At 33.8% G+C, this 25,991-nt stretch overlaps 1 long non-coding RNA gene across 3 annotated transcripts in view; it reads right to left on the bottom strand.

Moving 5' to 3' along the window:
* LOC141577556 (uncharacterized) overlaps positions 1 to 25,991 on the bottom strand; it is a 550,417-nt gene that overhangs the window by 424,382 nt on the left and 100,044 nt on the right. For all 3 annotated transcript variants that reach the window (XR_012506804.1, XR_012506802.1, XR_012506803.1), the window contains exon 2: positions 18,775 to 18,864. This is a non-coding gene — a long non-coding RNA (uncharacterized LOC141577556). The remainder of the gene's footprint in view (positions 1 to 18,774; positions 18,865 to 25,991) is intronic.

Here is a 25,991-nt window from a genome sequence, read left to right as displayed (position 1 = left end):
TGCTGTGAACATTGGGGTGCATTAACTTTTTAATTTTTTTTGTTTTGTTTTATTCAGATATATATCCAAAAGCAGAACTGCTGGGTTATATGGTAGGTTTGCTTTTAGTTTTTTAAGAAACCTCTATACTGTTTTCCATAGTGCCTACACCCATTTACATTCTCATCAACAGTGTACAAGGGTTCCCTTTTCCCCACATCCTCACCAACATTTGTTTTTTGTGTTCTTTTTGATGATAGCCATTTTGACAGGTATGAAGTGGTTTCTCACAGTATTTTGATTTTCATTTCCCTAATGATTAATGCTTCTGAGCATCTTTTCATGTGCCTGTTGGACATGCAAATCTCTTCTATGGAAAAAATGTCTATTCAGGTTTTCTGCCCATATTTTAATCAGATTATTTGCTTTTTTGATGTTGAGTTGTATGAGCTGTTTATACATTTTGGATATTATGCCCTTATAGGTCATATCATTTAAAAATATTTTCTCCCATTCAGTAGGTTTTCATTTTATCCATTGTTTCCTTTGTTGTGCAAAGTTTATAAGTTTAATTAGGTCCCATTTATTTATTTTGGTTTTTATTTCCTCCACTTTAGGAAACAGGTAAAAAAAATTGCTATGATTTATATAAAAAAGTGTTCTGACTATGTATCCTCTAGGAGTTTTAGCATTTCCTCTGGTGAGAGGCCATTACATCCTTTTAAGTGGCTTTCGTTAACCATCTGATCAGGAAGCAGCACAGTCTTTTGAGCTCCTGTGGCCAGTCATTCTCATATGACCACTGTCATATACTAGGCTGAGCAGTGCTGTAGTTGTAGGTGAAAATTATCACTTTTAAGTGATTACATGAGCGGTTAGACAATGATGCTAATATAGGGAGCAAATGCCGTGAGTGGTAACTCCATCACCAAAGGATCCTTGGAACATAAGTACCTGCCAAAATGGATTACTATGCACATGTAAGTAAGTAGCCGAGCAACTTTCTTTTGATACATCTATTGAAGGATAAATCACATGTCATATTGTACACTCTTTTAAACTGTAAGACTCAGTGGTTTCTATTCTATTTTCTGTTATATGACCAAAAGGAACAAAATTCTGCCACTACCCTGAATGAGCAAGGAAATGGATACACTCTAAAGCAGCTAATCATTGATTTTAGACAGTGAGGACCACTGAAACATGGAGCTCTAAGACAATATATCAGTGTTGCTTATGACACACATTTGTGGCAACTGGTTACCGAAGCACTCCTTTCTGGCCAGCAAAGTTTTCATGAAAAAATCTGCTGACAGTTTTACGAGGGTTCCCCTGGATGTAACAAGTTGCATAACTCACCCCAATTAGCATTTTATCTGCAGACGGCTAACTCTAACCAAGAAATTCAAAATGAAATCAAGTGCCCAAAGGATTTCAAACGTTGAGAGATTAGGACTGTGCCATCTTGTACCTAAATGTTATAGGCAGCTAGACCGCGGGAATGAAACACATATAAAAGGAAGGCTCTGGATGAGTAAAATATCTGATTGTGATTCAGGAAACACTTCTCTGTGACTTTTGAGTCCTCTGTGATATGTGTAAGCCACGTGTGGTTAACAGAGATTCCACTTCGATGCCTGGTAATGCTGCCTCGAGTATGTGGCAGCACTGTTATATTCAGTTGTTCATCTATTTAAATCCATCAATTTGAATATTCATTAAAACATGTCAACAAGATAAAATGCAAATAAATAAGAAGACAATCTGCAAGGGTGTTAATAAATGTATGACACTGGCAAAATAATGATGTAAAATTTACTAAATCAAGCTTAGATCCAATTAAAATCTATCTAAGAGTTTCAGTGGTATTTCTCAAGGTATTTCTATGTTCAGGAGTATGAGAACATATTTGTGTAAGTCTCCATTTCCTTCTTAGATTCTTTCTTAATATCTACAGTACATGATGCTTTAAGGAAGAATTTTTTATCATTATGGGCTGTCATTATGCAGAAAACACTCAGGTTTATGTCTCTCTATTTGATAATTTAGCTTTGGCAGCAGATGATCTGATTCAGAGTCTGTCTACAGTGAGTAATTGAATGTCAGAAATGTTTTAAATTAAATTCTGACAAAGATGAAATGCTTTGTGGAGGAATCTTAATGTTTGTTAAATTCTTTGTCCTTTTTTTTTATGGCTTCTTAATGGTTGCAATCTTGTATCTCCTTTTCCCAAGAAAAGCCCGTGTGCTGGTTAAGATTCTGTAGAGGGAGACACCACATTAAATCTGTTCTGTGTCTCTTCAACATCTTAAGTATATGGTAATTGTACAATAAAAAAGAACAGTGATGAAAGAGTTTTGACAAGATGGCACAGTTAGTTAGTATCAATGTATATTTCATTTCCTGTTAATGGATATAGATATAAGAAACAGGACTTGTTAATGATCTCAAATGGATAAATATAAAGAAGATTTTGGAGGAATTTAGGAGCAGTGGTCCTCTGAAGCACTGAATAGTAAACTGTATTACCAATTAATGACACTGTAGAACCGGCAGGAAATACTCATGTTTTGTTGGATGTGGCTCACGCATATACCCACTTCCTATTTGTAGACTCAATACAGGCCCATGGGGAGTTGAAATCCAGGGAAATTACATGTTTGCAGGCACTAATCTTGGTTTAAAGGGTAAATCAGAAACTTCAGATTGACTTGGATTCAGTGTCTAGCTCTACTCTTACTTCTGTGACACTGAAAAAGTTACTAAACAGCTTCAGTTTCCTCATTCATAAACTGGGAATTATATGGCCCTCATTTGTTAACTCAATCAATATTCACTGTATACATCCTATGAGCCAGCCATAACGAAGCAACAGAGGATACAGCAGGAAGCAACCTAACAGAACATTTCTGCCTCATGGACCATAAATTCTAAGAGATAATAAATCAGGGAATAAAATATATGTTAGAAATTACAAATACAACAAAAATAGAAGTGATATGCAAGTGTGTGGGGTGTATGTGTGTGTACTGTATGTCTGAGATGCAGAATTCTAAAATAGTGTACACATGCCTTCCCCAGTTTAGTAAAACAATATATATGATATAAATATGATCAAACTATATATGTGATATATATATGATCAAACTATATACTATATGATTTTATATACATATATAATATAGTTTGGATATAGTTTTCCATATATTTCACATTATATATAACATCTGGAAACAGAACAGTCAGTTTTTTATTGGTAAAACGCTCACTCACTGTTGGAGGAATAACGCCAATTTCACATCTCTTGCAGAGCTAGAACCAAGTGTCCTATGGAACCAGAAAGGAAGACACTAAAAAGGTCTTCTCAAGTGTGTTCTGTTTAATTATAAAATGCATGCAAAAGGATGCCAATTACACAAGAAGTGTTTCTGAAAGTAGGAGAAATTGTCACATCCCTGTGAGTAAAGGTTAGATCTAGTATGTGCGGTGATGTTTTTGCTAACACAAGAGGCTTTTCCAGAAGAATGTTTGACCCTGTCTGTTCTTTCTCATCTGCTTCTATTTCTTTGCTCTTCCCAAGAAGTGTGATCCAATACACATATCCTTGTTGTGTGGTGTAAATGAAATCTCTAACGTACTTGGTGACTGCTTCACATGGTAACGGGTGCCTTTCTTCTAGAATCCCCTGTTTAGGGGCTAAACCACTGTAACTTGTACTCCTTTACAGAAACATCATTGCTGCAAAGAACAAAATAAAACTTCAACAAAGTTGTTTTCATTGGTCTGGATTTGTGATGACCTAGTCTTAAATTATGTATGTTTTTGACACAATTAACAGACTTGTAAATAACCAGACACATATTTAACACTGTTAGAAGTATGTCCCTATTTCCTTCTTACTAGTACCTGAAAATATATTTGTGTTCAGTGTGCTTAAAAGTTACTACACACTGAATCATCTTATCTATCTAAAAATTTATGTGGAAAAAAAAATCCCTAAGTAATTTATATGTGCATGATTTTATTTTTTATTAATGTTCTATTTTTTAATTTTTAAATTAACATGTATTTTTAAAATTAATATTATTTTAAAATAGATATTTTTAAAAAGCTGCAGGCTAATGGAACAATTTTATATATACCAAATCATCCAAAATAAATAATAGACACTAAGATAAGAAACAATCTCAAAAAATGAATTTCTCTCCAAGGATTAGGAAAGGTAATTGCTCTCACTACCATAACCTTGTATTGTAGTTTCTCTATAATAAGCCTGTATTACCTTTTATATTTGATATTAAAAACAAGCTACATTTTAATAGCAAATTTAATTTCACCATTATTTATCTGAAAAGTTATAATATCTTAAATGAATTAGATTCAATAATGTCTTATGATGATTCTGTCTCCATTAACTAAATGTCAAGTCTTAGAATTAATACTTTGAACTTTAGCACATCACTGTTTTTCACCAGTAATCACAGTGGAATATATATTTTATTCATCATGTTGAGTATAGACTCCCAGAGGCAGAACCTATCTCTGACACCAATTCCAATGCCACTGTCACCTAGCTAACTACCTGCTTGACCTCCAACAGCAACTCTCTGTTGTTGATTTCCACCCATATCAGCAATGAAAAGGTCTTAAATCCCAGAGCCAGAGATGAAGATCCACACTAGTGTCATTTCCAGAGTGAAGACTGACTATACCCAGCCCTAGAAATCAACAGGCATGAAGAGTGCCTGGGAGGGTCCTGGTAGTTTAGAATAACGGGTCTGTACCTAGGGTCTGTGGGGTCTTCCTCAGTGCCTTTTGGATCTAGGAATTCCTTCAGAAACATCTCATTTCAAAGCAGACCAAGCTGGACACCCCTGGAGGAACCCTAGCAAGGAACCATTTAGGAGTAGCGGCAGCAACCAGCCAGAGCTGGGACTGATGGACTTGGAACCCCCATCCATCCCCAGGCTCGACTGGGTTAGTCTGCCAGGTTGTCTGGATTCAAGGAAGTTCCCATATTGGTTTTCTAAGCCAGACCGGCTCAGGGTGTCTGGGCTTTGCATCCAGGGCCCATTAAGGACCTGCATGGAAATAGGAATAAAAGCATGCTTTAGGGGGATAGGTGGATAGAATTTTATACCCCTCTGTGGGGACAGCCTTTTGTATCTGCTGGATCCAAGTGATTCTTTCAGAGTGGCCACAACTAAGTTGGATCTGTCCGTGGTTCCAGGTCTGCGCACTGGCTCTGAAAGATGCAAAGTTGGCTGCCCCAGTCATTGCCAGGTGCCTTGGCAGCTCTTCCCTGACCCAGGCTCACATGGCTAGGGCTTCACTATTCCTGTAAAGGACCCAGAGATCCAAACAGGTCCTAGAGATTCTGGAGTCAGGTAAGGGCCATTCAGACACCCATCCATTCTCCCGACAGGTGTTTCCCTGCTCACCCCACAACTGGACCCCTTCAGAACCTGGATGCACGAAGCCTGGACAAGGCTGGCAGACACAGGTAAACTCAAGGGCATCCCAACATGACATAAAAGTAGGTACACGAATCAGAAGTGTGCCACATCCTCTTAGGTGCAAACTTAACCTTGAGTTTATACTTTAAATAGATTTGTACTAGTTTAGTAGTAAAATTGAATTACATAATGAGCCCTCTTCATCAATTCTCTTTATAGAAAGTTATTTTCCCTGTTGTTCTAGTTGTCGGTTAGTAGATGAATAATTTTCTATTTAGTGACTTACTTTTATATCATGTGTGTGTATTTGATAGGGAGGATAAATTTTACAGTCAGGTTTCCAGGTTTCACTTTTTTTATTTTTTTTAAGATTTTAGAATTTTTATTTTGTTTACAGATTGATTTAGAGAGAATGAGTATCTTTACCATAAGGAGTGCTTTTTCCCAGACACTTGTTATGCCATTCCATTTATTTAGGGAGGTCCATTTTTATGCTTTTTTAATAAAGTTTCTATAGATTTACAAATTGTTAACTATCGAAGTCTTTCAGATTTCTTGCTGAAATATTTAATGTGTATTTAAATTTTGTCACCATCAATCATACATTTTTCACTTCCAAAGCTATTGTCTTTTTAAAATTACTGATGGATAATTGACATATATTTTTATTAGTTTCTGTTGTACAACACAGTGATTCAATGTCTATGTACACTGATGTGATCATGATAAGTCAAGTTACTACCTGTCAGCATTTGAAGTTATTACACTATTACTGACTATATTCTCTATTCTTTGTATTACATCCCCACGACTTACTTGTTTTATCACTATAAGTTTGTGCCTCTTAATTCCCTTTACCTACTGTATTTTTTTTTATAAAAAGTGTTTAATTTTAAACTTGGGTCATACATGCCCACTGTAAACATTTTAAAAAGTGCTTCCATTTGTATCTTCTGCTACGAAGAGTCTATTCTTTCATTTCTTTATTCTAACTCATTGTCAGTATATTTAAAGTTAATTTTTGTGTATCAATTGAAAAATCTCTATATTTTGTCTTTCCTCTAATTGCATTGATTGGACTTCTATGTAGAATACTCAAGGACTATTAGTAACACATACCCTCATTAGTCTTCCTGAGTTTAATGGTAATTCCTATGTTACTGTACTATGCATGATTCTGGATTATGAATTAACATTATGTTTATAGATCCATTATTTTTTATTTAATTAAAGGCTTTTAAATGATTTTTGAACTTTATCAAATAAATTTTCAAGGAAATCATTATATGAAATTTTTGCTGACCTATTAGTATGAAGAACTGTATTAATATATTTACTAATACTGAATCATATTTACATTCTTATATTAAATCTGAATTTTTAGCAATAATTTTTACATAAGTATTAATATGAAATTGGTGTTAGTATTCTCTCATTGTGTTAAGTTTATGAAGGCACTATTGTTTTCTGATTTCAAAAAACAATTTAGAAAAATTTAATTACAATGTTTACCTACAAAACTTTCCAAAATACTAGAATTCAGTGCTTCTTAGAAGTTTTAATATAATCTCTCCTATTCAAAACTATGCAAATCTGGGGAACGTTGAGCTGTTATCCAGAGCATTTTGAACCAAAGTCTGAAATGGAGATTTATTAATGCTGCTCTAAAAATTTAATGGATTTAATGGTATTAGTTGGATTGCATTTGCTGCATTTTTAGTTTTTTGAAAATTATTTATCTAATTATCCCTCTAGTCACCATGAAATCATTTCATATAATTAATTTCTTATAAAATTTTCCATTAACCTAGCTTCTCAAAAATTTTGCATAGAATTGACCAAATAATTGACTATAAACTAGAAGCTTATTTCTTTCTACTTATTTCAGATGTACATTTTTGTAAGTGGAATAACTTGGTAGACACTATGTAGACACCACATCTTCTAATTAATGAAAATTTCTATCTAATTCCAACAATAATTTGACATTCACTCCTGATATGTTTTCATTTGTTTTCAAAAGAATTTTGGTTGAAATTTTGAGAAATGCTTTTTTAAGGGCTGTCCTCCAGAGAAATTTAAACCAGTTTTGAAATGGATATTTATTCATTCTGTTATTAAAATATGATGCATACAATCATATTGGCAGTGGTTTCTTTTGTATACTTTAGTCATAACTTCAAATCTTTTAACCATGCTATTCATACATACATTGAAATTGAGATGCTTCAACAGTAATTATTTTCATCTAAAGTTTCAGCTCTGATGTCTATTTTTTCATGTGGTTTTTAAAGTCAAAGTTGTAAAAAATTATGTACTTTTAATATGTGTATTCTTGATATTCATTCTAAATAAATCCTTATTTGCATCCTACCTAGAGCATTTTAAAGTCACTCTCTTCAAAACGAAGCAGCGTTTTCATTTGCTTGCATCCTAAGGAGGCAATTTACAGGAAGGAAATAAATTTCAGGAATTGATGTTCTTCTTGAAACTATACATGAGAAATGCCCAGAAATTCATGGTTTGAATATAAATGTCCCAAGTTACATGATCCACTATATTATTTTCCTGAAGATACTAATTATGCATCAATAAATAAGTATATTTTTATTTTGCTAAATCAATATTTTGGAATATCTATCCCAAAACAAGATAGGAAAGTAGACTAAGACAAGTATAGGAAGATTTCCAGGGTTTTAAAATACATACTTACAATTTTTCATTTTGTTCTTTTAAAGGTTGAGTGATATTTAATGTGACATTTTGGCTTTTTGACAAATTCTTGGCCAAAGATAATAGATTGAACTGAATCTGTACCTCGGATTATAGAACACAGAACAATTAAGAACTGACTAGAGGAGGAATGCCCAGATAAATATTGGCCCAGAATTCATGTGTCTTTCATTTGCATTACAATGTATCAACTGATATGTTACTTCAGTCTACTCTAGTCATGGTACAATCTCAACATTCTTCAAGTTATCAGTAACCTTCTCTCTGAGAGAGAGGAACTCAGCAAATTTGTAAGATAGGTCATTTCAAGCAGAGATGAACTGGTAGGCACTTGCCACAGGTGGTTATAATCCCTTTTGCCCTCTCTTGATAGGAAACAGATTAGCTAGCTTTTAACTTTCTTTCCAGACTCTGTTTTCTAACTGTGAAGAAAACACAATAGACACCTGAATTGTTAACCTGCCCTACAAACAAACCTAGAATTGCTACTTAAGCATTAACTGTATGAAATAAGTATAAAAATAAGGGTTTTATTAAAATGGAGAACATGTATGAATTTGTTTCTCATTTCACTAGGATGTTGATTTCCAAGTAAGTTGTCATTTCAATGGATCCCATCGCCTATCCACTCTTTGGGGAAGGGACTGTTTCCACCTACTTCAGTCAATTATTTAAGAAGCCTCCTTAAATTAGTGATTAAGTTCAACACAAAAATTTTGAAGATTTATAGGTCTATGAAATTTTCAGGACTAGACTGACTTATAAAAAGCATCTTTTAACCTTAAATTCCACTTACACTTTCCTGTATATGTTCTGCTATTTAAGGAGAGTTTGTTAATACATGGAGGTATTCTTGCCTGTCATCTTAGCCAGTATTGACTTTTTTTTTTGCATAATCACACAGATATATGACTATCCAGTAAGAATCCTAGATATGTTGAGTTCTACTGACATCTACTTTCCTGAAGTTCTATGCTATAGAGTGTGGTTAAATCAATTTCTAGGGGAAAAGGGAACTAGTATGAGTTACTGGTTCCTGTCAATAGCACACATACGAACACTCCCTTACACCACACACAAAAATAAACTCAAAATGGGTCAAAGACTTAAACATAAGACAAGAACAATAAACCCCCTTGAAGAAAATATAGGCAAAACATTATCTGACATTCATCTCAAAAATGTTCTCCTAGAACAGTCTACTCAAGCAATAGAAATAAAAGCAAGACTAAACAAATGGGACCTGATGAAACTTACAAGCTTCTGCACAGCAAAGGAAATCATAAGTAAAACAAAAAGGCAGCCTACAGAATGGGAGAAAATTTTTGCAAATGAAACCAACAAAGGCTTGATCTCCAGAATATATAAGCAGTTCATATGACTTAATAAGAAAAAAACAAGCAACCCAATCCAAAAATGGGCAAAAGACCTAAACAAGCAATTCTCCAAGGAAGACATACAAATGATCAATAGGCGCATGAAAAAATGCTCAGTATCACTAATTATCAGAGAAATGCAAATCAAAACTACAATGAGGTGTATAACTGAAAAATTTTGCTCTACACTGGAATTTGACACAACATTGTAAAATGATTATAAATCAATTAAAAAATGTTAAAAATAAATAAATAAAATAATTATAAAAAAAACCCAAAACTACAATGAGGTATCACCTCATACCAGTCAGAATGGCCATCATTCAAAAATCCACAAATGACAAATGCTAGAGAGGCTGTGAAGAAAGGGGAACCCTCCTACACTGCTGGTGGGAATGCAGTTTGGTGCAGCCACTGTGGAAAACAGTATGGAGATTCCTCAAAAGACTAGGAATAGACTTACCCTATGACCCAGGAATCCCACTCCTGGGCAAATATCCAGAAGGAACCCTACTTCAAAATGTCACCTGCACCCCATTGTTCACAGCAGCACTATTTACAATAGCCAAGACATGGAAACAGCCTAAACATCCATCAACAGATGACTGGATAAAGAACTGGTATGTTTATACAATGGAATACTATTCAGCCATAAAAACCAACAACATAATGCCATTTGCAGCAACATGGATGCTCCTGGAGAATGCCATTCTAAGTGAACTAAGACAGAGAGAGAAAGAAAAATACCATATGAGATCGCTCACTTGTAGACTCTAAATCAAACAAACAACAAAATGTAAATACAAAACAGAAACAGACTCATAGACATAGAATACAAATTTGTGGCTGGCAAAGGGGGTGAGAGGTGGGAAGGGATAGACAGGGATTTCAAAATGTAGAATAGATAAACAAGATTATACTGTATAGCACAGGGAAATATATACAAGTTCTTATAGTAGCTCACAAAGAAAAAAATATGACAAAACATATATGTTCATGTAACTGAAAACTTGTGCTCTACACTGGAATTTGACACAACATAGTAAAATTATTATAAATCAAAAAAAGTTAAAAAAAAAACTAGCACATATATGGCCCATGTGTTAGCTGCTGATAACTGTGACTGACCAGATGAAACTGCTTTTTCAATCCTGAGGTCAGTGGTCACTCAAACAACCATGAATTAAAGGCAAGTGTCATCCCAGAGCATAAGCTTTAGCTTGCCTGTCTGTAAACTCGACAGGTTCCTGCACTGTTTCACAAATCTTGTTTAATGTTACCTTTCTGAGATTAATGTAATGCTCTGATTTGCAAGTGTTATTCTAATCCCTAGTATAGGACACTTTTTTAAGTACAAGTTAAAATTAAATTTTATTACAGATCCTAATATTAACTCAGAGAAAGCCACTGAAGTATGCAGGTGAACACCTGCAGATATTTATAGTAAGCATATAAAGTAATTTTCTCTGAAATTCTATAGCATGTATCAAACACTCCAACCCAAAACCCAAAACTCCATCTAGTAGTATAATTCAGATTTTGGTTATGAAGTTTGATTCAAATTGTTTAACATCATTTAATGAAAACATTTTTTGAAGCCCCTTCAACAGAACATCGCTCTTTAATCCTACACCCTGAAATACTGGCACTTCTTGCAAAGAGTGCAGAATTTTAAAAACCACAAATGTGAGTGGTCTTTAAAAGATATAGTTTAAAAACATTATTAGTGTGAACAGACTGAAGGATAAGAAAGGTTTATAGAAAACTACATCCCACAAAGTGTAAAAACTAACATGAGAAAGCTTCACCACCAAGGGATTCCATTGTCCTAGTTTTTCTCTCAAGTCAGAGAGAAGGCAGTCAGAAAACTGCCCATCATTGGCCCAGGTTAAGATTAGTTTTAAACCTAAGTATTTTCATTCAGAGACACAACTTTCATTCAGCGCCCCAATTCAAGAGTTTGGTTAATTTAAATCTATCCAAGTGTGGGGTTTTAAAAGGTGATAGTTTTGGAAATGCACATACTTTCAGGTACTTCTGGCATAAGAATACCATACATGTGGCAATATGCTAGTTCACCTTTAAGCTTGAACACTGGACACTTTTCACAGCAGCTGATTTTTACTTTTTACCATCATACTAAGGAGTAAAGAACAGGCTTAAAGTTGTCCTGAGCTATTTGAATTGCTTACCATAATTCTGACAGGATGTGTAATACCATTATACTGTTTTACAATCAGATAATAAATGAAAAGTGATCCTTGAAATTGATTTTCTAGAACATGTTCTCTGTATGTGCTGTCAATCCTCATTAAGTGAGCAATTTTTATAATACACTGGCGACATGACAAAAATAATACTGCACACCTGCTGAGGAAAACTTCCTTTCATCTTGAGAAAAATACAAATACATATAAATCCAAGATGCAAGGTAAGAAATGACAGCAAAAGTGAAGAGACAAGAATAGTGTGGATGGGAAAACTACAATTAAATAATAGTATGCTCTAATACCTTACACACCACATTGCAAACATGAAGACAAGAACTAAAATGTCTTCATTTCAATACGAGATGATGAAGTTACAGACAACAACCAGCCTTAGAGAAAACAGCAACTTTAATCTTTAAGCGGAAGTCATAATAGCTCTTGGAAATTCCTTTGATTTTTTTTTAAATGTTCAGTGAAAAATTGACTACTAACAGAGACACACTGGGCTAAAAGCATGCTAAACTGTTAATTTCCACACATTAGGGGGAAAAATTAAGGATTTCTTTTTCTTTTTAAATTTTCCTGACAAATATTTTGGTTCTCAAGAAGTATTGCTATTTTATTACCCAACATATTATTCTGTCAATTTATTTTATGAATTGCTCATTTACTTTGCATATTTGTAGACTGTTTTTGCATCCAGGTGTTGGTATTTCCTTTTCTTTTGGACATATTTTACAGCTGGTCTGCAGTATTTTGTTATAGCAGCCTAGGCTGATGAATACAGTATGCATTTTTAATAAAAAAAATTACAGTAATAGAAAGCACTATTTATACTCCTGAATTTACTGCAAGGAATATTTTTCTGGGCCTCATAAAAATTATTTCTTAACTAACAATTCTAGATCTGAAGATATTCTATAGCTTGAAAGAGTCTATGGGAAAGATTTTAATTGCCAACTTGTATAGCAACCAATTTAAGAAAAAATGTATATATATACATATATATATGTATAAATGTTGATCAAGGTTTCAATTCTTTGTCTCCACTTGGATGCCAAGTAGGATAAAAAAAATACATGTATGTGTGTTCAAGTGTGTGTGAAGGTTTAAGAGCATGCGTGGAAGGATGTGTGTGTGTGTATGTGTGTGTGTGCATATGTATATTCACTATAAATTTTAGTTCCATACAACTCATCAGTTCTTATAGACTTTAATTTGCTTGGTTATTAATGCATTTATTCCAATGCTGTTTTTTACAGGGTTTTGTTTTGGTTTTTTTTTTTTTTTTTTTTTTTTTTTTTTGCTACTTTTCTTGTGAAACACTCCTGGGGATTTTAAATGCTGTTATAATCTCTGTTTCATACAACTATTGCAAAACTGAATATATCAAATGAGAAAAGGAAAAAATAGGTCAATATATCTATGTAAGTGGTCAAATAAAATAACTGAGATTATGCTTACTTCTTCATCAATCAAAACCTATCAATTATGTACCCAGCATTGTTCTTACTACTCTAAAAGATAATACAATTATAAAGCATAACTGATACAGCCAAAGGTCTTACAATTTAACTGAAAACAAACAAGGATACATAGTAGTTCAATTATGAACTGCAGTCTAACAAAAATTTTAACAGTAACTCAGGGAACAGGGAGTTACCAGACTCCTGGACTACAATCATTGGTAAATGGTTATATGAGAGTTTTGAAACTTTGATATTTGGGGAGAAGAAACGCTAATATATTTACACTTTGTAACCTCCAATACCCTTTAGAGAAGGTGTGATAATTACACGTTTAACAAGCACACACCAACACAAGGAGCAGAGGAAGAATCCTGCCATGTTAGGCTTGCTTTCTTTAGCTCCTGCATCAATTACAGTGTTTTTAATAACAAATTTCAAAATGCTTTGTTTAATCTCAAGTATTGCATTCATTTGAACATGTCCTGAGCCAAAACCAATATAAAATATTAATTTATTCTAACAATGGATAGATGTTGAGTTATTTATTGCTCATGTTTCTATTTTTATAGAATACTTTTTCCATAGTTTGTAGATTAGGTGTTAAGGAACCATTGAGTCAAACTTTTTTTACATAGGATTTTGCCATTTCATTATCCAAGAACAAGAAAATTGCATTTAATGTATCAATGAAATATATTAAATCATATTAGAAATTATTAATAAGTGATAAAATAACAGCCACTATTTAGTGACCATAACAAAATGGTCACTATATCTCTCATTCATTTTATAACTCGGTCATTTTGCTAGGCATTACAATACTATATCCTATTTTTTCCTTACACAAGCTTCAAATTTGAAACTATTATACCCAATGGAAAATAGGGAAACAGTTTCAAAGTATGTAAACAATTTGACCTATTAATATGGAAGCATGGTTTATATTCCATTCTCCAACTCCGCAGCCTGCAATGCAGCAGAGCAAAAGTAACACAATCAGGTTAAAGTTTCATGTTTAAAAAAAAAAAAAACTCTTAAATGTTAGCATTCCCAGGGTAATGTCCTAGATCCATCTCTTTTTTGCTGTCTTTTGGGAAAAGTATACAAACATATTCTTCACCACTTCAATTACCTTATATGTATTCAACCCTGAATCTTCATCTGTTATTCAGAACCATAAAGCCAACTGATTTTTCAACTGGGAATAATCTATTAATTGATATTTCCATCATTGAACTTCTGTCCTCCTAAACCTACTCATTCAGCATTAATACACCATTCAACAATTCTACTGCCCACCCATTTACCCAAGGAGGAAATCATGATATCAACATTGACTTCTCTGTCTATCACCATTTAGTTAATTCTAACTCCCACTTATTGCATTAATCTTTCTCATCCTCTTTATGACAAGAGCAACTATCCTAGTTTTGGTCATTAACACCTGTGGACTGAATGATAACAGCTCAAAGTTAAGTCTGCCTACTATGAAGCCACAATGGATTCAGAATGACCTTCCTCAAACAAAAATCAGATCAAGTTATCTCCTGTTTTAAATTCTTTCAAAAGCTCTCCTTGTCTTTAATAAATGTTTAGTTCCTTACAAGATTTGCAATATTCTTTGTAATCTAGTTTCTGCTTTCAATTTACTTCTTGTCCTGACTTAAATTACATGCTCCAACTGTCTTTCACTACTTTTACAACTGGAATATGGCATGTTCTTTCTCTGTATCCTTTGACATATGACAACTTCCCTACCAGTGCAAGACCTTCTTGTCCCTTATTTATTGTATTGCTTTTCTATTTCTACTGCAAAAAAATAATTGTCTATAACCTAGTGGTTTAAATGATACAAACTTTTTGATTTATGGCTCTGCATGGCAGAAGTCTGAAAAGGGTCTAGTAGGGTTACACTCATGCTGTCGGCAGGGCTACACTGCTGTGGAAGGCTGCGGGACAGAATCCATTTCCTTGCCTCCTTGGAGCTTCCTGGGACTGCCTGCAGTCCTGAGCTTGTCACACTATCATCAAAGCAGAAATGGCTGCTCCAGCCTTTTTCACATCACTTCATTCCGACACTGAATCACCTGCTTCCCTCTTTTACTTCTTAGAGCCTTTGTAATGAGCTAGGCCCACCCAATAGTCCAGGCTAATCTTTCAGTTTCAAATTGCTTAATCGTATCTGAAAACTCCCTTTTCCATGTAAGATGACACGAACATAGAGTCCCAGGATTAGGGTGAGACATCTTTAGGGACCCATTATCTTGCCTACCACACTTATTCTTAAGTTTTCAGATTCAAGGTAAATTCTTACCCAAAGCTCCTTATCACGGTTACATGCTGCTCCTATGCATTAGCATTCATTCTTAGTTGTGCTTATTATGCAAGAGTGAACAAGACAATCACTGACCTCACAGAGTTTATAATCTAGTAAATGATAAAGAAAATTAAACACGTGTGGACATGAGGGCAGGAAACTGGCTCACAACTGTATTCCTGGTGACCATTACAATTATGCAATCTAGTCAATATTTAAATACTTTGTGTGAATGAGCAAAGAAATAAGTAGAAAATATATTTAATGCATTTCACAAAGCATCTTCTAATCATTAAATTCATATTTCTCTGTAAAGATATTTTTAACCAGTATCTCATCCAGCTTTAAAGTCTTATTTTGTCCACTCTGGTTTCATTCTTTTTCTCAAGAAAAGGTATACATTACCCAAAATACTGATGACTTTGTCTGTCTGCCTCATACAAAATATTTAATCAGGCAAAAATAATCATCTCGCATAATTTTTCTATACATTTGTATAATCTTTCTACAGAATTGCAGTGAATATTCTTAAAATGGAATTAAGAAAAACATCCCTTTCACAGTAACACAAAAAAAAAAACACTAGATACACATTTAACAAAGGAAGTAAAAACTTTTATAATTTGAAAAAGTCCAAAATATTGACAGAAATTAAGCCACATATAAATAACTGGGAAACCAATCTGCGCTTATGATTGAAACACTTAACCTTGTTAACATGGCAATTCTTCCCAAACTTAGCTACAGGTTTAACACATTCCTCATTACAATGTCAGCTGACTTTATCATAGAAGTGGATGAGCTGATTCTAAAATTCATGTCAAATTATAAGGGACCCAGAATATCCAAAACAATCTTGAAAAACAAAACACAGTGTATGACTTCACACTTCCTCATTTCAAAGCTTACTACAAAGCAATGGTAATCAAAAAAGTGTGCTGTCATAGAAACATAGATAAAAATCAATGATATAGAACTGAAAATCCAAAACACTAACAAACATATGGCCAAATAATTTTCTACAACATGCCAAGACCATCCAAAGAGAAAAGAAGATTCTTTTCAACAACTGATGTTGGGACAGATAAATAGCTGCTTGCAAAAAATCAAATCGTTCCCTTACCTTACACCTGGGGTAAAAATTAAGTCAAAATTGACCACAGACTTAAACATAGAAGCTAAAGCTATAAAACCCTTAAAAGAAAACATAATGGCAAATCTCTTTTACCTTGGATTTGACAAAGGATTCTTAGAAATGACACAAAAACATGGACAGTAACAGCAAAAAATTGGATCAATATTAAAAAGTAACTGCTTCAAAGATACAATCAAGAAAGTGAAAAGTAAAAACAGAATAGGAAACATATTTGCAAGTCATACATCTGATAAGGGACTTGTATTTAGAATATATAAAGAACTTTTACAAATCAATAATAAAAACACAAACAACCCAATTGAAAGAAGAGCAAAAGATATGAGTAGATATTTCTTCCATGAAGAATACAAATGGCCAGTAAGCACATGAAAAGATTTTTGACATCCTCAGACATCATGGAAGTACAAACCAAGAACACAATGAGATACTACTTTCTACCCATTAGGATTGTTAGAGTCTTATAGGAAAATAACAATAAGCGCTTGTGAGAAAACAGAGAAAATGGAATATTGATTTGCTGCTGGTGGGAATGTACAATATTCCAGCAACTTTGAAAAACTCTCTAGTAGTTTTTTTAATGATTAAAGGTGGAGTTTCCATATGACCCACTAATTCTACTTCTATGTATATACTCAAGAGAAATGAATACTTTTGTCCACACAAAAACTTGTACATGAATATTTATAATAGTATTCTACATATAACCAAAAAGGTGGAAACAGTTCATATACCCATCAATGGCAGAATGAATCAACAACTTATGGCATGCCCATACAACAGAATATTCAGACATTAAAGCAGTGAAGTACTGATACAGTCAAGATGTATCTTGAGAACATGTGGTAAGTTAAAGTAGTTAAGTCAAAAAATACCACCTTTTATATGATTGCATTCACATAAAATGACTAAAACAGAAAAATGTATAGATAGTGAAAGACAGGTAATTGTTTAGGGATGGGTGTAGAAGTTGAAGGGATGAAAGGCTAGTCACAAGGTACGGCATTTCTTTTTGAGGAGATGAAAATGTTTTCTAATTGACTGTATATAGGTAGTTGCACATACCTATGAATATACTAAAAAAAATTGAATTGCAAGCTTCAAATGTGTGAATTGTACGGTATGTGGATTATATCTCAAAAAAAGATTTAAAAGTCAAGTAATACATAATTCACTGAAAAAAAATTTAACATTGTATTTCTCAAATGCTAACTAAAGAAGAAAAAATCATGCCAGCACCACTATTAAAGGTAAATACATTCTAAAATACTTAGAGGTGTTTCTTAACTTGCTCAATGCCTGTGACATCAGTAGCATGTTAAAATCAAAAACAAATGGAGACCAGTCTTAAAAAAAAAATTCCTAGAGCAGATAAAACCACTTTAGTCATAGAAGCAAAGCTTAATTTAGCTTCTTTTGCAAGATTAACTTGACCTGGGTCACTTTCTGTTTGTGCATTTAGAAATCATAAGCAAAACTTAAAACTGTTTTCTAGAAGTGAAATAAATACTAACCAATTTCGTATCATTTAAGAAAGTCCTAATATTATAACCAATCACTGTGAAAGAACAGTCATGCCTCCTCATAAGCTGCTTTATAATCATATACCTCTGAGCCTCACTGCATGTTGTTTCGAGCACGCCTGGTTCACAAACCATCTTTTTGCACAATAGACCTTATTAATTGCTACTTCTTGGTGATTCACTGGTTTTACTCCTGTTATTTCTGAACTTTCAAAAGTTCAAATACAGCATTCCTCAGTGACAGTCAAAGCTCCTGAAAGCGTTCATGCAGATACTCTAACATCAACTCCCTTTCCTTTTTCACCAAATGACGTGCACCTGCACCAGGCTGAGACAGGTGAGCAGATTCCAATTTGCAGCTTTTATCTTTGTTCCTCTAATACTTTCGTTTATTCCTTTTTGAATTAACATTATCACCTTGCTATAGAAATGTTATTCCAGTTTCTACACAAATATCATAAATAGCTGGAGAGAGGAAACATAATGCAAACTTTATTTCAAATGAACCGAATAAAGTTCTGCCCCAATTAGAGGAAAGAAAAAAAACATGGAACTTACCTGTCCCAGGATGGTTTCTTTGAGCAGTAGACTCTGAAGCAGAAAGCAGAGAGGAGGAAGTTTGTTAAGAAGGTCTCCTGGGGTCAGTGGCTGAGGATGAGGAAGAAGAGGGGCGAATCAGTCAGAGGAAGAAGTCAAGCTTCAAGGCAATTTCAGCAGAACCACTCTGCCATCTCTGCAGGCAGTACTGAGAGGAGATGACCCAGCAAAGCTGCGCCAAGATGGGATGAGAAAGCAGGGTATTTCCACTCATGCGCTGAGCAATCACTGGGTGAAGACCAATCAGGGATGGGGTCATCACCTTTGTGATCATAAGGGAGGACAGCTGAGTGCTGGATGCAGGCAGTAGCTGCATCAGCTGGGCTAACAACATATTTATTTCTGAAGAGGGATTAATGGATTGCACCTCAAGACCAAGACACTGCTAAAAGATATGTTACCTTAAATACATATGGTATTGCCTTAAATAAATAAACCTTAAGGTATATGGTAATTCATACCTAATAAGCTGATTCTAAATGAAATATAACAAGGATATAATAACTTCAGGTGTTTCTTGTGAAAATATATGTTAAACTTATTGTCCATTTGAAGGTAAAGTTATTTTTTCTCTGGCTGCTTTCCAGATGTTATCTTCTGATTTTTTTAGTAATTTAAAATGATTTTCCTAGGCATGGTTTTCTTGGTATTCATCCTATTTGGGGTTGTAGGTACTAGTGAATCCTGGATAACTTTCTTCCCTTTGCCCTGACTCACTCCACTCTGTCTTCTCTCCCAATACTTCAGTTAGGATAACTGACACTTTCATTTGGGTCTCAAATGTTTCTTATGCTCTTTTTTCAATCCATTCATTTTCCCTTCAGATTGTACTGACCTTTTATTATAATTTACTGATTCTTTTTGCTCATTCACTCTGCTGTTAAAACCATTTACCGAGTTAGTAATTACTCTATTTTATTTTCTTATTTTTCGATTATCCAAATTATTATTTCCTCTGCTTGAATTCTTCTACAAAAGTTTCACCTTGTTAGGTATAATTAGTAACAGTTGTCTTAACGTTTTAACTCCAAATTCTTAATCATATGTGGATGGTATGTTGAATTTTTTGTGTTGGTTTTAAATAATTTAGTACTGTATTTAGATGTGTCTGGTAGTTTTAGATGTAATAGTAGTCACTGTATAAGAAAAAAAAATTAGACATGTAGTTTTATCTTCCTCTAGAAAGGACTTCATTTTCATCTGACAATTGTAATATGTGTACTCGAGTCTGGGATTCAGACTTTATAGGTCTGAATGTTTTGTTCTTTGTTTTTTTGTTTTTGAATTACATAGCTTTTTAGGGAACTCAACAACAAACCTGGAATATTTACTAGTTACCCATCTAGGCATGCCCTGTACTCTATCTTTTAAAACTCAAATACTGTAAGACAAAAAAGATTCTGCTTAGTTTTCAGGACTCTTAGCTTCATGTTTATGTTTGCCTTCCTGTCTCTTGGTCCCTGCAAATAAAAAGAGAAAAAAAAAAAAGAAAAGAAAAAGAAAATGCCTTGAGAGATAAGAGGTATAGAATATTGAGCTACCTTTTTTGTTGTTCTCTTTTCTCTTCTTCTGAACCTGGACCTCTCAGCTTTAGCTTTTCTCTGAAACCCTGAACTTCACAGTTGTGTTCTAGCCCTATGATACCACTAAAGCCCTAGGCTTCTCCTTTCTTCTTGGCCTGTCTGCTCTCTGTTGCTTAAAGATAAGCAAATTTGCCGAGGCGAGGAGGATGATAGTCAATGTTTGGTGCAACTTAATGAAACTCCCATTCAAGGAAATCAATTTTCACTTTTGAGCTTCCCATGAGACTAGAATGAGGCTTTGTGATCTATCCTGGGCTTTGAAGTAGGAATGAGGAAAGCAAAAAGGCAGGGAATACTGAAAAAATGGAAGTCATAGCAACAGGCAGGCTACAGGACAACATTATGCCCATCCAGTTTGGTTGGCAGTGCTGTCACAATTCGAACAGAGATGAAATGTCTAGTGTCCCTAATGTGGAGGCAGCTGAATCCAGTGCTCAGAGATCTGAGCAGTGATGTCCTTGTGAGGGTAAATCCATGGCATGTTCTGCTCACGGTTCTGATTTTGAGTTGCCTTTAAACTACTCTCAACATTTTCAGCAATTTAGTGAGATATCCAGTAAACTCTCAATAAATTATTTTCTGCTGTTTGTGCAGAATGAATTATATTGCATTCAACCAATTTATACTTTTTTCCTTTTTTTTTTTTTTTTTTGGTGGGAGTAGGTAATTAGATTTGTTTATTTATTTATCCTTGGAGGAGGTTTTGGGGATTGAACCCAGGACCTCGTGCATGCCAAGCAGGCGCTCTACCACTTGAGCCACTTGAGCTGTACCCGCCCCCTCATACTTTCACCAACAATGTACGATGGTTTCCTCCCAGCACACTTCTCAGTCTTCTAGGTTGCTGCCCAGTGGATAGGTGGAAAACTACAATTCATTATTATTTTAATTTTTGTTTAATTAAATTGTGAGTAAACTCAATTGTATCTTTAGTTTTTTTTTTAAACCAGACATGATTTATCGATTGCTTGCTATGTTCAACTGGTTTGTAAGAGTTTTACATTAATCTTCCCATTTAACATGCATCATCTTTATTGTATAATTGAGGAAACAAACGTTTAGAAATACAAAGTGACTTGTTCAATACATTACAGCAAATGAGTGTGAAGCTGAGATTTTAAGCCAAGTAGCCTGACTGCAGAGCTCATATGTTTAAGTACCTTGCTTCAGTGGTTCCCTTTAATATAAATATGTATTTGCTCACTTTATTGATTTATAATTATCATATTTTTATAATAAGAAAACAAGTCTAATCTTATTTTATAATTATAATGGAGACAATAAAATAATTATTATAGAACCTTTTATATATGAAAGGTGCATAATATCATGTAATAAAAAAAGTTAAAATTTGTTAGAAAACTAGAAGAACATATATAGATAGGTTTGGTGTAATATTTGAGGTGTCCCAAACTGGTAAAACCTGTAAAATAAATACATAACTCCAGAAAACCTATCTCTTCTAAGCAAATTTTTCTTCACATATATATATATAGAAAACATATATGTGTGCATATATATATAGAGAGAGACACATATATATTTGTATGTATGTGTATATGTGTGTGTGTGTGCATTCTGGCGGACCTTTTGATTTACCAAAATAATAAAGAGTCCTATATCATACAAATAGCAATGAATGGTTTCAAAAACACTAACACAAAACAAAACAAAACAAACATAGCCTAAAAGTTATTTCTTGTGAACTGGTCTTGAAGGGAATTATCTACTTTGCTAGACAAACAAACTGTAATAGGAATGTCTTAGTCAATAAATCAAGACTCTGGAATCTTCTGTGAAGGAATCAAAAGTGACATCAGTAACATTTGGTTAACTAGACCCAAATGATGAAATTCAGTATCATTAATTTCTCTAAAGATATCTCCACTCCCTAATAAATTACTAATGAATGCTATGCATGTTTACATTTTTATCTATGCCCTAAAGCCATTTTGAGGTTATGGTGAGGCAATGTAATTCTTAATTTATTTCCCCAACATAGTTGGGCCATTGTTAAAACTGCTATAATATCCAGAATAAAATCTCAGTTTTATTATCCTTTCCATGTTATTGTACTTTCTTTGAACATTTCTGACACTCACAACCAAAGCTTTATATTATGACAAGCACCAAAGCTATACCATGTTTTCAAATTGATTATTTTTAGAAAAATGTGATCATTCTTATTGGCATGACCTCTTTTTTTCTTGGACTGCTCCATTCATAGCCCCCATATCTGAGAAAGAAAAATAATCTGCTGACCAGCACCATACTAACTCCTTTTCTCAATTCATACATTAAATGTACTTCTCTTTTGTCTAGAATTCTACTAGCTTTTTAGTCTTGGGTTTTAATAAAAAGAGAAAGTGTGAGGAAACATGACTTGGGTACACTGCTGAATGGAGAGGGAAATACATGTTTTCTATTTCTCTTGAGAATAATAAGTTCTTGTCTTCCTAGGAAAAGACTGATCACTTTTGGCCATAGCAGTAAGTAAGCATAGCATAAGCAGTAAGAAAAGACTGATCACTTTTGGCCATCTGAGTCAGTTTTAAGGCCATCATATTTGATCCATGACAACTTCCTTCAGCAGCATACTTCATAGAACCAGTCAAGCAGCAACAGCCTTTTCCCACCCTCTAGACTTGTAAACATCAGCCAATCAGAAAGATCACTTAATAACACGCTTGCATGGCTGAAGTTCAACCAATCCCTAAACATTACCACTTCTCAAAGTCGGCCAATCCTTCAGAGTCCCGCTTCTTTAAACTCTGTATAAGATTAGCTCTTTGCTTTTCCTCTCTTCTTAGGAAAAGACTGATTGCTAACACAATACAGCTTTTCTTTCAGGCAATAAATGATGATTGCTTCTCTCTATACCCTTCAATGAAAATATAAGTAAATACCCTCTACTTTTAATGTCATGAAAAGGTTATAAGTTCTTTGAAGAAATCCACTCCTATGTCTTTATTTCTTTCTACTTCATTGAGCCTAATTTACTGTTCACTGAGGACTCTCAGTAAATTAAATTACTGAAAAATATCTGAGTCACAAGGTATTTTAGGTGTTAAAAATCCAGTGGTGTCCAAACCTTAGAATTTAGCAGTAGAAGCCTCCTTAAAACAAAATTTCACACTGAATCTAACTCGTAACCAAAAAAGAAGCAGAACATCTCTGGGTGAAGTTATGGAAGAGGAAGCCAGCCCTCTCCTATTTGTGCTACTGTTCACTTCACTGCTCTTGGGACTCTAAGGTGCTTCTAAGTCATCAGTAAGACTTTGCTAGATAGCATTTAAACCACTGATGTGTTTCTATTCTCCCATTAAAGATGAGGAAAGTGAGGCCCCAAGGACTTCCTCAGAACCAGATTACACACAAACAAAAAACTTTTTCTCTTATGATTTCCTTGTGAGGCAATTCTTTTGCTGATGGTCTTCTTCTAAAATATATTACTGTTTTCACAGAGAAAAAAATGTGACAATGAATATATATATGCTCATGTGTAAATGAAAAATTGTGCTCTACACTGGAATTTGACACAACATTGTAAAATGATTTTAACTCAATAAAAAAAGTTAAAAAATGCATGTAAAAATAAATTACTGTTTTCATTCACATGGATTCATTAATGTATATGAAGTTAGTTATATTTTGCATTAATGTTATCATTAAGCACTACAGTACAAAGTTACAGTAATCAAAAAAGTATGGTACTGGCATAAAAATAGACATATAGATCAATGGAATAGAATAAAGGATAGAGAAATACACCCATGCATACATGGTCAACTAACATATAACAAGGGAGCCAAGAACACACTATGAAGAAAAGATAGTTTCTTTCATAAATAGGGGTGAGAAAATTGGACATTCACATGAAAAAGAATGAAACTAGACCTCTACCTTATAGCACTCACAAAAATTACCCGTAAATGGGTTACAGATTTAAATATAATACCTGAAACCATAAAACTCCTAGAAGAAAAGTTGATTAATGGTGACCTTGGTAATGACTTTTAGGTTATGGTACCTAAAGCATAAGCAACAAAATAAAAAATAAATAAGCGGCACTACAGCACACAAATAAGCTTCAGCACAGCAAAAGAAACAATCAACAAAATGAAAAAGCAGCCTATGGAATTGGAGAAAACACTTGCAAGCCACATATCTGATAGGTAGTTAATATCCAAAATAAACAACTCATACAACTCAACAGCAAAGAAACCCAACTAATACAATTAAAAATGTGCAAGAGATCAGAAAAGGTATTTTTCCAAAGAAGACATACAAATGGCCAACAGGTACATGAAAAGGTGCTCAACATCACTAATCACTGGGGAAATGTGAATCAAAATCACAATGAAATATTGTATCACACCTGTCAGAATGGCTATCATCAAAAAGATCATAAGTAACAACTGTCAGCAAAGATGCTGAGTAAAGGGAACCCTTGTTCACTATTGGTGAGAATGTTAACTTTTACAGCCACTATGGAAAACAGTATGGAGTTTCCTCCAAAAATTAAAAGTAAAACTACCATATGATCCAGCAATTTCACTTCTGGGCAGCTATCTGAAATAAATAACATCTCTATCTCAAAGAGGTGTCTGCACCCCCATGTTCACTGCAGCATCATTTACAATAGCCAAGACATAAAGACAACCTAAGTGTCCACTGATGGATGAACATATATATTAATACACACATATATAATGCACATTTTCCAGCCATTTTTTCAGGAAATCCTACCACCTGTGACACCATGAATACACCTTGGGAGTATTATGCTAAGTCAGAGAAAAATAAATATTGTTATGACCTCACATATACATGGAATGTTAAAAAAATGAACTCAAAGTAACAGGGAACAGATTGGTGGTTTCCAGAGGCAGGGGGTGTGGGCTGAGGCAAATGAGTGGAGGTGGTTAAAAAGTATAAACTTCCAGTTACAAGATAAATTCTGGGGATGTAATGTACATCATGGTGACTATAGTTAACAATCTGTATTATATATTTGCAAGTTGGTAAGAGAATGAATCTTAAATGTTCTTATCACAAGAAAAAAAATTTCTAACGATGTGAGGTGACAGATGTTAATCTTAATCTTACTGTGGTCATCATTTCACCCACATATATACATATATCATTATGCTGTACACTTTAAACTTATACAATGTTACATGTCAATTATGTATCAATAAAACTGGAAAAATGTAATAATATTCTAGAATATCTACTGAGTTCCTCTATTTACTCACATATTTTAATAAACATCTTGTAAATTTTAAAGTCTTCATTCATATTATCTAAGATTAAAGTTTATAATAATTATATATAACATTTCTCTGCTGTGTCTTACTCTATTGGGAAAAAATCACAGTGTTAATAACAATGGAAGTTTAATCAATTTCATTTATGGTATGAGAAGTGTTATCATAGACTATGTTATATATATTATCATTATTTTGTAAAAAGAATGTTTATTTTTCTCATAAAGTTTCATTAAGTGATTAAATAAATGAATAAATTCTGATTATTTTATTCAGCAAAAATGTATTGACTACCTCTCGCACACTGGGAAATGTTTATAAGCAT

Source organism: Camelus bactrianus, chromosome 4 (assembly GCF_048773025.1).
Source record: "Camelus bactrianus isolate YW-2024 breed Bactrian camel chromosome 4, ASM4877302v1, whole genome shotgun sequence".
Lineage (NCBI taxonomy): Eukaryota > Metazoa > Chordata > Mammalia > Artiodactyla > Camelidae > Camelus > Camelus bactrianus.
Note: the sequence above shows the minus strand (reverse complement) of the source record. Positions and strands in the feature narration are given on the sequence as shown.